This window comes from Gekko japonicus, unplaced genomic scaffold (assembly GCF_001447785.1).
Source record: "Gekko japonicus isolate JY-2015 unplaced genomic scaffold, Gekko_japonicus_V1.1 scaffold755, whole genome shotgun sequence".
NCBI lineage: Eukaryota > Metazoa > Chordata > Lepidosauria > Squamata > Gekkonidae > Gekko > Gekko japonicus.
The window spans coordinates 591,217-605,061 of NW_015174865.1; positions in this window are offsets into that span (position 1 = coordinate 591,217).

The window sequence follows — 13,845 nt, forward strand, 5'->3', positions numbered from 1 at the left end:
AGTTCACCTAGAGAAAATGGCTGCTCTGGAGGGTGCACTCTGTGGGGTTATATCCTGCCGAGGACAGGTTCCCTCCCCAAACCCCACCTTGGGCAGGCTCCTCCCTGCAAATATCTCGGAATTTCCCAATCCAGACTTGACCACTCTAGTTGGGCCTCAGTTTAAGAAGAGCTGCAGGATTTAGCTACACCCTAAACACCCTTGCTAGGCCCCACCTGGAGGCTGGCAACCCTACCCCCTGCGACGCCCTCCCCTGAGGTTTTAAGTGGCTGCTCTGTTGGTTTGTGTAGGCCTCAGAAGGCCCAAGCTGCTGGCGGCCTCTTCCTTTGGCCTGTTCCTAGGTACAGGCTGCTGCCTGCGCCCTGTCTCCCTTCTGAGGCATGCGCTGGGCCTTGCTGGGCTCTGAGGCCTCTGCTGGCGCATTCTGGGGTGTGGCTTCCACCTCATTCCTTTCTCCACAGCCCCTGGTTGGGCTGCCCGACTCAGTAGTGTCTGGGTAAAGAAGAAGAGAAGAGACTGGATTTATTCCCCGCCCTTCATTACCCAAAGGAGTCTCAGAGCGGCTTGCGATCTCCTTTCCCTCCCCCTCCCCATAACAGACACCCTGTGAGGTAGAGGTGGGGCTGAGAGAGCTCTTTCGAGGACTGCTCGTGAGAGAACAGCTCTGAGAGAACTTGTGACTGACCCGTGGTCACACCAGCAGATGCATGATTCTATGATTCTAACCTTACGGGTGGGTCAGCTGCCCCAGACAACCCTTCTTCCGCATTAACCAGCGTAAGACTCCTGTGGTTTTGAAGCATGGACGGCTTCAAAAGGGAATTAGATAAGCATATGGAGCAGAGGTCCATCAGTGGCTATTAGCCACAAGGTATAGGTAGGGGCTCTGGGGCAAGTGATGCTCTGTCTTCTTGGTGCTTGGGGGGGTCAACAGTGGGAGGGCCTCTAATGTCCTGGCCCCACTGGTGGACCTCATGATGGCACCTGGTATTTCTGGCCACTGTGTGACACAGAGTGTTGGACTGGATGGGCCTTTGGCCTGATCCAACTTTGGCGTCTCTTATGTTCTTATGTTCTTATGTTTATGGCGGGAAGGTAGAAAGCAGTGTAGAGTTACTGTGCAAGCGGATTTGAAAAAGTACACAGGAGTCGGGGGGGGGGGCACCTCCAAGACTAAACAACGTTCATTCCTGCCAGACGTTTTGTGAGCCAAAGCTCACACTGTCAGATGTTCAGGGCCCGTAGCAGTTCTATTTATACCTAAAGTGACAAGCCATAGAAAGGGTGTGGGGCTGGAGAGATGTTCCAAGAGAAGGCCAGGATAAAACCCCAGCCACCCTCCTGCTATTGTTTGTGCCTTTTAAAAATAGACGTCGCTGTTATGGATGAACGCTCCGCGCATCTAGCGAGGGGAGCTCTGACTCACGCGTGCTTCTGCAGGAGTAAACTTGAAGGCACTGCTGGCCTCCTGCTTTATTTGGCGGGGCTGACACGGCTGTCCTTCCACAGTGACCCAATTTCAATGTTTTTGGTGCACCCTGATGGATGAGGGGCCTTGACCTGATCTCTCCAGATCTCGGAAGCTGAGCAGGGTCGGCCCTGGTGTGGTTGGTGTTTGGATGGGAGACCACCAAGGAAGAGGGGGGTTGCTATGCAGAGGCAGGCAATGGCAGACCACCTCTGTTGCCTTGAAAACACCCATGAGGGGTTGCCACAAGTCAACTGGCAAAAAAAAGGGACTAGGAATGTACATTGTTTTCAAAAAGGATTCCTCAGATGCTGAATTCAGCAACTGAAACCCTATTTTTGCCTGTGACCATAGATATGTGTTGGGATTCTTTTTAAGTTAGTCAGCAGAGTATTAAGAGACTGAGTCCGTGGTGTGTTTAAAATATAAAAGTTTACTATAAACCTAACATGGGGAAAAGGTACACAGGATATAAAATAACAAAGAGCTAATATGTCTACATCCTTGCAGCTAAAAGGTAAAACGGGAAGAGCCGGAATGGCGTCTCCTTCTCAGTCAGAACAAAGAGCAGGAAGAGAAACCATCAAATGCTAATACTTGACACCTTGGTTTCCAATCAGAGTAGCAAACTAGCTCCAAAGTTCCCGGGCATCCTATTGTCTAATCAGATTGGTTACAAACAAACATGTGACTTAACAAACATCATTAACCCTGTAAATACTGAAGTGTTTTAACTTGTAACACCCAACAATATGTGGGGGAGGGAAGGCGGTATGGGATATAGCCTGAATTCGTCAGATCTCAGAAGCTAAGCAGGGTCAGTTACTTGGATGGGAGACCACCAAGGAAGACTCTGCAGAGGAAGGCCATGGCAAACCACCTCTGCCTCTCACCCCTGGCTGGGGTCAGTCTATGTTGGAAGTCAAGCACTGTCAGTACTTGGATGGGAGACCACCAAGGAAGTCTCTGCAGAAGAAGGTAATGGCTAGCCACCTCTGCTTCTCCCTTGCCTTGAAAGCCCCTGGCTGGGTTTTGGAAGCTAAGCAGGGGTTAGTACTTGGATGGGAAACCACCAAGAATGACTCTGCAGAGGAAAGCAATGGCAAACCACCTCTGCTTCTGACCGAGGAAGACTCTGCAGAAGACGGCAATGGCAAACCACCCCTACCTCTCACTTGCCTTGGAAGCCCCTTGCTGGGGTAACCATAAGTCCGCTGCGACTTGGAATTTTACATACACACCAGGATGTGTGGAACGATGCCCCATGTGTGTGGATATTTGTCTTAATGTGCAGGTAGGTGTTGGGAAGCAGGAAGCTCAGTAAGGATACAATGTCACTCTAGGACTTCTGTTTCTCTATTGTATCCTATAGGGTCTATCCTGAGAGCCAGTTTGGTGTAGTGGTTAAAAGCGCGGACTCTAATCTGGGAGAACCAGGTTTGATTCCCCACTCCTCCACATGCAGCAGCTGCTGCTGTGACCTTGGATCAGTCACAAGTTCTCTCCGAGCTGTTCTCTCAAGAGCAGTCCTCGAAAGAGCTCTCTCAGCCCCGCCCTACCTCACAGGGTGTCTGTTGTGGGGAGAGGAAAGGAAAGAGATTGTAAGCCGCTCTGAGACTCCTTCGGGTAGAAGAAGAAGAGGAGAAGAGATTGGATTTATACTCTGTCCTTCACTCGGTGTCTCAGAGCGGCTTACCATCTCTCCCCCCCTCCCGCTTTTGACATCCTGCATAAATGACCCGCCCCTCCCCCCAGTTAAGAAAAAGGTGTGGCTGTCTTCCACCCTGGGTCTTTGCAGTCCGGAGAAGATTTAAGTGGGGGTGTTTCTCAGTCAGGGTGCAAAGTGGCGCGCAGGTGGTGAGTTGAGGCACTTTGGGGACAGCGTGTTCCCTCTAAGCTGAGTTAGTGTGAGCTAGCTCACAGTTTTTTAGCCTCTGGCTCACACATTTTTGTCTTAGCTCAGGAAGGAGGGCTCCAGAGCAATATAATTGATGCAGTAGCCAAATCGCTCACAGGACTCCACAGCTTAGAGGGAACATTACCCAGGAGGGAGGTGGCCCAAAAAAACGGGAGGGGGCTGGGCCCGTGGGCCACGCGTTAGCTACGGGCCGGGACCTCGGCATGGTATAGCGCTGCAGAGTCCAACTTCCAAAGTGGCCATTTTCCCCAGGCAAACTGACCTCTGTCACTTGGAGATTCGTTGTAATTCCAGGAGATCTCCAGCCCCACCACCTGGAGGCTGGCAACTGTACTTGAGCGACCAGGTCCAAGGGAGACCATGGAGACACCTTGCCTGGGCTGATAAAATGCCTCGGATTATTCCCGCAACAGCTACAGACTCGCAGTCATCGGACTGAGATTCATTTTGCTTTTAACCGATCGGAAATCCTGAATGGGTACTCTCGGTTCATAAACGTGACACACAGCTGTGAACTGCCGGAACGCTGGCAGGGGGAGCACGTACGGCACACAAAACCTGACATCTCCCCTCGGAAAGAGGATGCTTTGGGGGGTGTCCCTGGCTGTGTTAAGGTAGGAGGCGTGCTGGTGTGTGCGCGCCTCTCTCTGTGAATCTGCGTGACTGGAGCATGGAGAGAGACAGACTGCGTTTATTGTGTCCCTCCCGCGTGCAAGTCTTCTTCTCTGCGTGCACGAACAGTGTCTGTCTGGGGGAAGCGAGCACATCTCTGCGAGCTCACCGGTGGGTGTGTAATTGAAGGCGCCGATGCACATCGGCTTTCAGGCTGGGTGTTACGGAAGAGGAGACAGACGGGGGAAATCTGTACAGCTTTGTCCTCGTGGGATCTGAGGCATTAAAGTGTGCACCGAGTGAGAAAGGCAGCACCTTTCCGGTGAACGGGAAGAGGGTGTGCAAGAAACATGTGTTCGCTTGCTGAGGAGCGTATGTGACGTTTAAGTCCAATGGTCTGACTCTGTGTATCAGTGGTCCATTGAGACCTGTATTTTGAAATGCAGTTGTTCTCCAAGGCCTCAGAGAGAGCCTTTCCGGACCTGTGTCACTGGATATGTTAGGGACTGAACCTGGGACCTTCTGCATGGACTCTCCTCTAGAGAGCCAGTTTGGGGTAGTGGTTAGGAACGCAGACTCTAATCTGGGAGAACCGGGTTAGATTCCCCACTCCTCCACATGCAGCTGGTGGTGTGACCTTGGGGTCAGTCACAAGTTCTCTCAGAGCTGTTCTCTCAAGGGCAGTCTCGAAAGAGCTCTCTCAGCCCCACCTGTCTGTTGTGGGGAGGGGAAGGGAGATTGTAAACCACTCTGAGACCAGGTAGTGAAGGGTGAGGTATGAATCCAATCTCTTCCTCTTCCTCCTCCTCCTCTTCCTCCTCCTCCTCCTCCTCTTCCTTCTTCTCCTCCTTCTCTTACCAGCTCTCCTGTAGAACATATGAAGGTGTCCTACACCGATTCAGGATGTTCAGGCATCTAGCTCAACGGTCTCTGGCTGGCAGTGGCTCTCCAGAGTCTAAGGCTGAAAATTATGCAGACGGAGAGTGATTTAGCAAAGCGTACTTTATTCAGTCAGGAACAAGACACCTTGGCCGGCTCGCAGGCCGGCTTATATCCCCCGAGAAACCACCACCCAAAACACCCCCCCACTTCCCAATAGGTTATTTACAGTGGCCGAGAGTCCCATAGGCTACTCGGCCAGGAACCTAGCCTCCCGATTGGCGGGGCTAGGATCCTCTTACTCCATTGTCTTTAGTCATGAAGCTCTGCGTTTGTCCCTGGGCAAGTCCGGGCAAGTCCGGACTTGTCAGGCTTGATACACTACAAAGGCAGAGGAAAGCCTTCTCCGCTACCCGAGATCACCTTTTCTGGTGCCCACCGAGTGTTTTTAGAAAGTGGACAGACCAGGTAGATTTTGGTTTTTTTGTCCAGGATTGAGCATTGGGGGATTTGATTGGCTTTTTCAATTGTTAAAATAGGTTGCTTTGGCAGCAGCTCCCACCGCAGCCCAAGGATCCACGGCAACCATTTTGTGGCTGTGCCTACGACACCGTATCGGAATTCCAACTATGCCCACCACATAGGCTCTAAAAGGTGGGGGACCTCTGCATTAACCAGATGTCCCAGGGATGCAAAAGATGTGCTCTTTCACCAGGCCTCTGGGAGGGGTGGGGGTACAGAGAGAAGCTTCTGACCTGGGCTAGAAGTGTGACGACTTAACTGTGCTCTGACTGGTTCCTGGAGTCGCCAACCTCCAGGCGGGGCCTGGAGATCTCCAAGAAAACCTCCTGAAAATGAGATCAGTTCCCCTGGAGAAAACCGATCCTGTATAGGGGGGGACTGGACTAGATGGACCCTCACTGGTCTGATCCAGCAGGGCTCTTCTTGTGTTCTTATGAGGGGAAGGCCTCGGCCTCTCTGCCCTGTTGTTGGCCCTCCAGAGGAACTGGTTGAGGCCACCGTGTGAGACAGGAGGCTGGACTAGACGGACCCTCACTGGTCTGATCCAGCAGGGCTCTTCTGATGTTCTTGTGAGGGGAAGGCCTCGGCCTCTCTGCCCTGTTGTCGGCCCTCCAGAAGAACCGGTTGACCACTGTGTGAGATGGGATGCTGGACTAGATGCCCTGTTGGTGGCCCTAGCTGAGGTCTCTCCTCTCCCCAAATCCTGCCCTCTCCAGGCTCCGTCCCCAAATATCCAGGAATTTCCCAACCTACAGTTGGAAACTCTACTGGTTCTTTTGGTCAGGGGGAGCCTTTGCCAACCAGAGCAGAAGATATTGAGCTAGCATATTTTTCTCCAGGTCTGTTGGTAACCCTGACCTCCAATAGTGGCCAATCTGACATGGCCCCTGGGTCGTTCATGGAGTTGCCTACTGCCTAGCATTACTGTCTCTTCTGGTGACTCCTTGTATAGAAATATTGATTTCTAAAGGTTTCACGACTGCAGGTGTGGCCTTCAGTGTCCTGACCATTCAGATGTTGCACCCATGGCAACTAAACAATTGGACACTCCCATGTCTACTCCAATTGGCCCCTGGCCAGGGCTAATTTGGGACTGGGATTGCCCTATATCTGGTCATTCCCAGTGAGAGGAACCCTCTGCTTTCTTCTGTTCCTGCTATCTCTGCTGCTCTATGTGCTGTCCACCTGAAATGCTGTCCTGCCATGTGGTCTCTGGCAGAGACAAAGAACTGCTTTGGAGCTGAGCACATGGCTGCATGCTTGCACAAAGATGGGACCTAATTGGACTTTATACTTGGGCATTCTTGACTATGGATCATCCTGGTAACCAGGGGTCGTTTCGTAGAAAAAGAGCTAGGGGAACTCATTAGCATATGCCACACCCCCTGACATCACTGGAAGTGTGTCATAAGGCCACACCCCCTGACATCACCGGAAGTGTGTCATAAGGCCACACACCCCGCCCCCAATGGTCCCGGCCGCCGCCGGCCTTGCAGTTCCACTGCTGAGCCCCATGAGGGGCCCGGCAGTGGACCTGCAAGGCCGGCGGGAGTGCAAGGAAGCCCTGCAAAGGCCCTCCCTGGCCCCAGGCAGGCAGGGGTGGGGAGAGGCAGGGAGGAAGCAACTTACCCTCCCTCTTCTCCTGCCTCCTCCTGGCTGAATGAGGGCCGGAAGCAGGGGGCGGGGCTTCGTCATGTGCCCCGCCCCCCATACCTCACATGGGGGAACTGTGTTCCCCCACGTTCCCCCCCGAAATGACCTCTGCTGGTAACTATGCATATCTCTTCAATGTTTAGTGAGGGCCAAGAGCCATAAGTTTTCTTGTTTTGAAATCCTTATTAGTCTAATTGCTAAGTTCTGTGCTGAATAAACTTATCCTGGTTTCTAACTTGTCTGTATTGTGGTCACTGGACTTCAAGGCTAAACTCCTGTGCCTCCTGCTCACCAAATTACGCTAACTTGGTCAGATTAACTGCACAGCTCTAGATTGAGTTGCTAATGTATTAAGTCCCAGATGCCAACTGAGATTCTGGAACCTCTAATCTCAGGCTGGTGAGGGAGTAAGTTTAGAGATTCCTGGTGGCTATTGTTCTGAAATCCAGAGAGCCTACCTCTCTGGGTTATTGTGTAATGTATTGAGCCAGTGTAGAGTTTTCCCCTCATCCCTGGCCTGGCCTGTGGGGCAGGATCTATACACTCCTGTCTTCTCCTAATGTGACCAAAGTACGATAGCCTCAGTTTGGTCATTTTAGCTTCTAAGGAGAGTCCAGGCTTGATTTGATGTAGAACCCACTGGTTTGGTCTTTTCAGCGGTCCACAGTATCTGTGTGGTATACATAAGACGCCCGATTTCTTCACATCAGAGAAAAGGGGTGTATGCACATGTCCAGGGGTCATTTCGTAGAAAAAGAGGTGCAGGAGCTCATTAGCATAACTCATTAGCATAACTCATTTGCATATATCACACCCCCTGACGTCACCAGAAGTGTGTCAGAAGGCAACACCCACCGCTCAGGCTCCACTGGACTGTTTTGGATTGCTAGCTATTGGGGGGGGGGGGAACGTGCAGATCTATCCTTGCAGAGGAGGGAGAGCTTGTACCTGAATAAAACTTGGTCTTAAAGGTGCCACTGGACTGTTTTGGACCGGGGGGGCTGGGGGGAGCTCTGCAACTTACCTGGCTGCTTCTTGCTCTGACTGAGGGCTGCTGGGAGCAGGGGGTGGGGCTTGTTGCATGTGCCCGCCCCCTGGGCTCTTTACTGCCGGAGCTCCGCTCCTGTGCGCTCTTGCAGGAAATGACCCCTGCAAGATTGGGGGGGAAGGAGGTCAGAAGTGGACTCTTCTCTTGCTTATCCATACTGCTGGTGTTGAGATTTTGGTATCCTTAGAGGGGAACATGGAATCTGGACATGTTTGGTGTAGCCAGTTCAGAGTAGTGGTTAAGAGCAGCAGACTCTAATCTGGAGAACTGGGTTTGATTCCCTACTCCTCCACATGAAGCCAGCTGGGTGACCTTGGGTCAGTCACAGTTCTCTCAGAGCTGTTATCTCAAGAGCAGTCCTTGAAAGAGCTCTCTCAGCCCCACCTACCTCACAGGGTGTCTGTTGTGGGGAGGGGAATGGGATAGTAAGCCGCTCCAAGTGAAGGGTAGGGTATAAATCCAATTTCTCCTTCTTCTTTTTCTTCTCCTCCTCCTCCTCCATCTTCACCTCCTCCACCTGCTCCTCCTCCTCTCCCACAAACAGAGAATATCTTAGGGAACCTTCATGTTCAGACGCAGGAAGCCCCTGAATACCCGTGCCAGGAGCCAACATCAGGGGAGGCCTTGAACTCCTGTTCTTGGCTCTCCAGAGTAGCTGGTTGGCTGCCTTGTGAGATGGGACAGTGGACTAGATGGACCCTCACTGGTCTGATCCCGCAGTGCTGTCCTTATGTTCTTACCAAGGGAAGGCCTTGGCCTCTGTGCCCTGTTGTTGGCCCACTGTGTGAGACAGGATGCTGGACTAGACAGACCACTGGTCTGTCCAGCAGGGGTCTTCTTGTGTTCTTATGAGGGGAAGGCCTCGGCCTCTCTGCCCTGTTGCCGGCTCTCCAGAGGAACAGGTTGGCCACTGTGTTGAGATGTGATGCTGGACTAGATGCCCTGTTGTTGGCCCTCTATGCCCTGTTGGTGGCCCTTCAGAGGAGCTGGTTGTCCACTGGTCTGGGCTCTTCTGATGTTCTTATGAGGGGAAGGCCTTGGACTCTATGCCTTATTTGCTGGACCTCCAGAGGAACTGGTTGAGGCCACTGTGTGAGAGAGGATGCTGGACTAGATGGACCCTCACTGCTCTGACCCAGCAGGGCTCTTCTGGTGTTCTTATGAGGGGAAGAACTCAGCCTCTCTGCCCTGTTGTTGGCCCTCCAGAGGAACTGGTTGAGGCCATCGTGTGAGACAGGATGCTGGACTAGGTGGACCCTCACTGGTCTGATCCAGCAGGGCTCTTCTGATGTTCTTATGAGGGGAAGGCCTCAGCCTCTCTGCCCTGTTGTTGGCCCTCCAGAGGAACTGGTTGGGGCCACTGTGTGAGGCAGGAATTCTGGACTAGATGGACCCTCACTGGTCTGACCCAGCAGGGCTCTTCTGATGTTGTTATGAGGGGAAGGCCTCGGCCTCTCTGCCCTGTTGTTGGCCCTCCAGAGGAACTGGTTGAGGCCGCTGTGTGAGGCAGGAATTCTGGACTAGAGGGACCCTCACTGGTCTGACCCAGCAGGGCTCTTCCGATGTTCTTATGAGGGGAAGGCCTCTCTGCCCTGTTGTTGGCCCTCCAGAGGAACTGATTGGGGCCACTGTGTGAGATGGGATGCTGGACAAGATGGGCCACTGCTCTGATCCAGCAGGGCACTCCATATGTTCCCATGTTCAGGCTGCTTTCTAAACTTTTGAGGTGAGCCATAAAACACAGGGAAGTTCGGCCCTTTATCACTCTTGGGACCACACCAAATCGCCAACCTGCACCTCAGACTAGCTTAAGTCTCTCGTTTCTCTTCTGAGGGGCTGCTTGGGAGTGCTGGCTCCCAGGTCTGTGGGGCGTGCGCAGCGCATGGCCTTGCGGAGGGGGTGGGCTGGTGGGAAGCCGAGTTGAGTCAGAGATTTCCATCTCGATCCGCTCCTCACCTCTCCCCGGGTCTGGCTGTGCCACATTAATTTTTTATCACCTGCTTCTTCGGCTCTCAATTAAACATGAGGGGAAGACAGAGGGGGGGGGAAGCCACCCCCAAAAGAAAAGGGAAAGGCCTTTCATCAACTCTAAATGGGCCAGCATGGGTGACGGGAGCTGTCTTCCTTTGAAAAGATAAGCGCAGGGAAGGTGGCGGAAGCGTGCGGTGCCCGCGGGGAACCATTGTCAGATTCTGCCTCAGTACAACTTGCTTCCTTAGTAAAAACACTCAAGTGTCCAAACAATATTTTAAAATGTGTACTCTGCTTTGGGGGTCCTGAAGAAGAAGAAGAGATTTGATTTATACCTCGCCCTTCCCTACCCGAAGGAGTCTCAGAGGGGCTTATAATCTCTTTTCCCTTCCCTTCCCTTCCCCTCCCCACAACAGACACCCAGTTAGGTAGGTGGGGCCGAGAGAGCTCTTTCGAGGACTGCTCCTGAGAGAACAGCTCTGAAAGGACTCGTAACTGACCCAAGGTCATCCAGCAGCTGCATGTGGAGGAGTGGGGAATCAAACCCAGTCTTCCCAGATTAGAGTCCGTGCTCCTAATTTTGGAACTGCAAGTTGCTTACACTTCAGTCATTACAGAGTTAAATGTTGTTTGTTAGGAAACAGGATGTTACTGTTACATAATGTATTCAAGGGCGGGAAAGTTTGTGGGAGTCGTTTATCCTAATGAAGTGACCTGTAACCTTTGTATTGGTCAACTAACATCTTGTTTGTAGAAATGCTTTGATCTAGCATTAATGTATTAACAAGTTTATGGCCCTTTGTGTGAACCAAAGCTGTAGTTCTCTTCTAGAAGCCAAGACAGATAGAAAGATGTCGCTGTTAGCATATATTACTGAGAGTAACTGCAAGTATGTAACTTCTATTTTATTTCTTTTATCCAAAGTACCATACCCATGTTTTATTTTGTTTTTTATAGTAAAGATATTTTTCTTTTACTAAGTGTGGCTCTTGTGTTTGCAGTACAACCATTGACCTTGAATTAAGAATCCCAACACCTAACCACTACCCTAAACTGGCTCTCCAAGAGGTTTACAGTATCATTCTCTCCGCCCCCCCCTTTTAGCCTCACATCAACAACCTTGTGAGGTAGGCTACGCTGAAAGTCCAAGTCACCTTGTGAACATCCATGGCAGAGTGGGGATTAGAACCTGGAACTCTCAAATCCTGTTCTGAAATCCTCCCAATAGGGCCTAGGTACCAGATGCCGGAGAAGACTTTCCTCCTGTAAAGTACTGGGTTCGCCGCATGGAGGACTCAGACGACGACATGCTTTTTTGCACAGGTTTATTGTACTTCACTCCAACTAAGACTAACTAACGGCCACAGGGCCAACTATATACATATCCACCCAGCACCCCCTATTCCCATTGGAGGGTTTGAATGTCCCGCCAAAGTGGCTATTGGTTAGGGCTGGGGGAAACCAGGATCCAAAGTTTCCTTTGTTCCAGGAGCCAAGCTCCTGCATGTGCTGCGGACCCCTGGTGGCGGTCCACGTACATAACACCTCCATCCAAGATACCAGGAAGCCACCATCACACTCTGACTTGGTATAAACCAGATGGTGCGGGAAAGGGCCCTCAGGTCACAGCGGGCTTATGGTGACCCCTGGTGGGGTTTTCAGGGCAAGCGACGTTCAGAGGTGGTCTGCCATGGCCTGCCTCTAAGCAGCGACCCTGGACTCCCTTGGTGGTCTCCCCTCCGAGCAGTGTTCCCTCTGAGTTAGTGTGAGCCAGCTCACAGGTTTTTAGCCTCCAGCTCACACATGTTTGCCTTAGCTCAGGAAGGACAGCTCCAGAGCAAACTCATTTCTGCAGCAGCCAAATCGCTCACTCACAATTTTAATGACAGTAGCTCAGAAAGTAGAGTTTTTGCTCACGAGACTCCACAGCTTAGAGGGGGCATTGCATCCAAGTACTAACCAGGGCTGATCCTGCTTAGCTTCTGAGATTGGATGAGATCAGGCTAGTCTGGGCTATCCAGGTCAGGTGACCAGGCCCGTAGCTACAGTGGGGCTTTGGGGGGCTCTGCCCCCTTTCTTAAAGGAACAGCCCCACAAGGATGTCTTCCGTAAATGATTTTTTCCAATCATTTTAAAACACTTTTTTAAAGGCATGAGCTCCTTTAAGCAGAGTGGTGTGCTGTGATTGACTAGTTCCCTCCTTGAGCAAGGGGGTTGGAATAGGTGAACTCTAGAATCCCTCTAACTCTGTGTCAATAAACTGTTCTTCTTTAAGAAAATTTTTCTGCCTAAGTGTTAGCTTTCTTGACTATTGAAGTCATCACCACCACCTGCCAGCTTGTTATCCCAATTGTTGCTTAGGCGGCTGAAGTGATTAACTTGCAGCAGCTGAGGACTGTCATCTAAAGTGGCTGGCAGCTTGCAATTTAGAGATCTAGCCTATCTGGTAACACCTTTCTATTGGTTAAATGGCTTTCCTTTCGGCAACAGTGGATGAAACTAAAAGGAGGGGAGGGAGACCCCCAAGGAACCAGGATTTTGCTTCTGTGCGTGAAACCCTTCTGCACCAAACAGGTTCATACACAAGTTTTCTAAGCACAGACTGATTATTCCTTTTGAATGCACAGTCTGTGCACGCTTAAAGGGCGAAGAAGGGGTCCATTTGCACCCTTGTCGATATGCGCCGAAGGGTGACATTCTAAACCACTGCAGTAGCTGTGTGCACAATACATTGCGCGCGTGTGTGTAGAGTGCCATCAAGTCACAGCCGACTTTTGTGTAGCAGCCCTGGAGATCCCAGGTGGTCTCTGATGCTCCCTCTAAGCTGTGGAGTCTTGTGAGCAAAAATTCTACTTTGCGAGGACTGTCATCTAAAGTGGCTGGCAGCTTGCAATTTAGAGATCTATCCTATCTGGTAACAGCTTTCTATTGGTTAAATGGCTTTTCTTTCGGCAACAGTGGATGAAACTACTGTGTAGTAGTTTGTGTAGCAGCCCTGGAGATCCCTGGTGGTCTCTGACACTCCCTCTAAGCTGTGGAGTCTTGTGAGCAAAAATTCTACTTTGCGAGCTACCTGCATTAAAGTTGTGAGCAAGCGATTTGGCTACTGTATAAATTAGTTGGCTCTGGCGTCATCCTTCCTGAGCGGAGACAAAAATGTGTGAGCCGGAGGCTACAAAACTGCGAGCTAGATCACACTAACTCAGCTTAGAGGGAACACTGGCTGGTCTCCCATCCAAATGCCAACCAGGACCAACCCTGCTTAGCTTTGAGATTTGATAAGATCAGGTTAGCTTGGACCAGCTGGGCCAGGGCATGAGAAGGTGTGTGGGGGGGTCCTCCTTCCAGATTAACTGATCTCGGACAAAGAAGAAGAAGAGATTGGATGTCTACCCCACCCTTCCCTCAGTGTCTCAGAGTGGCTTACAAACTCCTTTCCCTTCCCCTCCCCACAACAGACACCCTGTGAGGTAGGTGAGGCCGAGAGAGCTCTTTTGAGGACTGCCCTTGAGAGAACAGCTCTGAGAGAACTTGTGACTGACCCAAGGTCACACCAGCAGCTGCGAGCGGAGGAGTGGGGAATCAAACCCGGTTCTCCCAGATTAGAGTCCGTGCGCTTAACCACTACACCGAACTGGCAAACCTGTTATAGTATAATTCCCTCAAAGGGAATCTGGAAGGGGGAGGCAGACTTTATTTATTTACTTAGAAAATTTCCACGCTGCCTTTCCAGAGATCTGCCTACTCAGTCCTTGCAGTCTTTCCAGCTCCCCC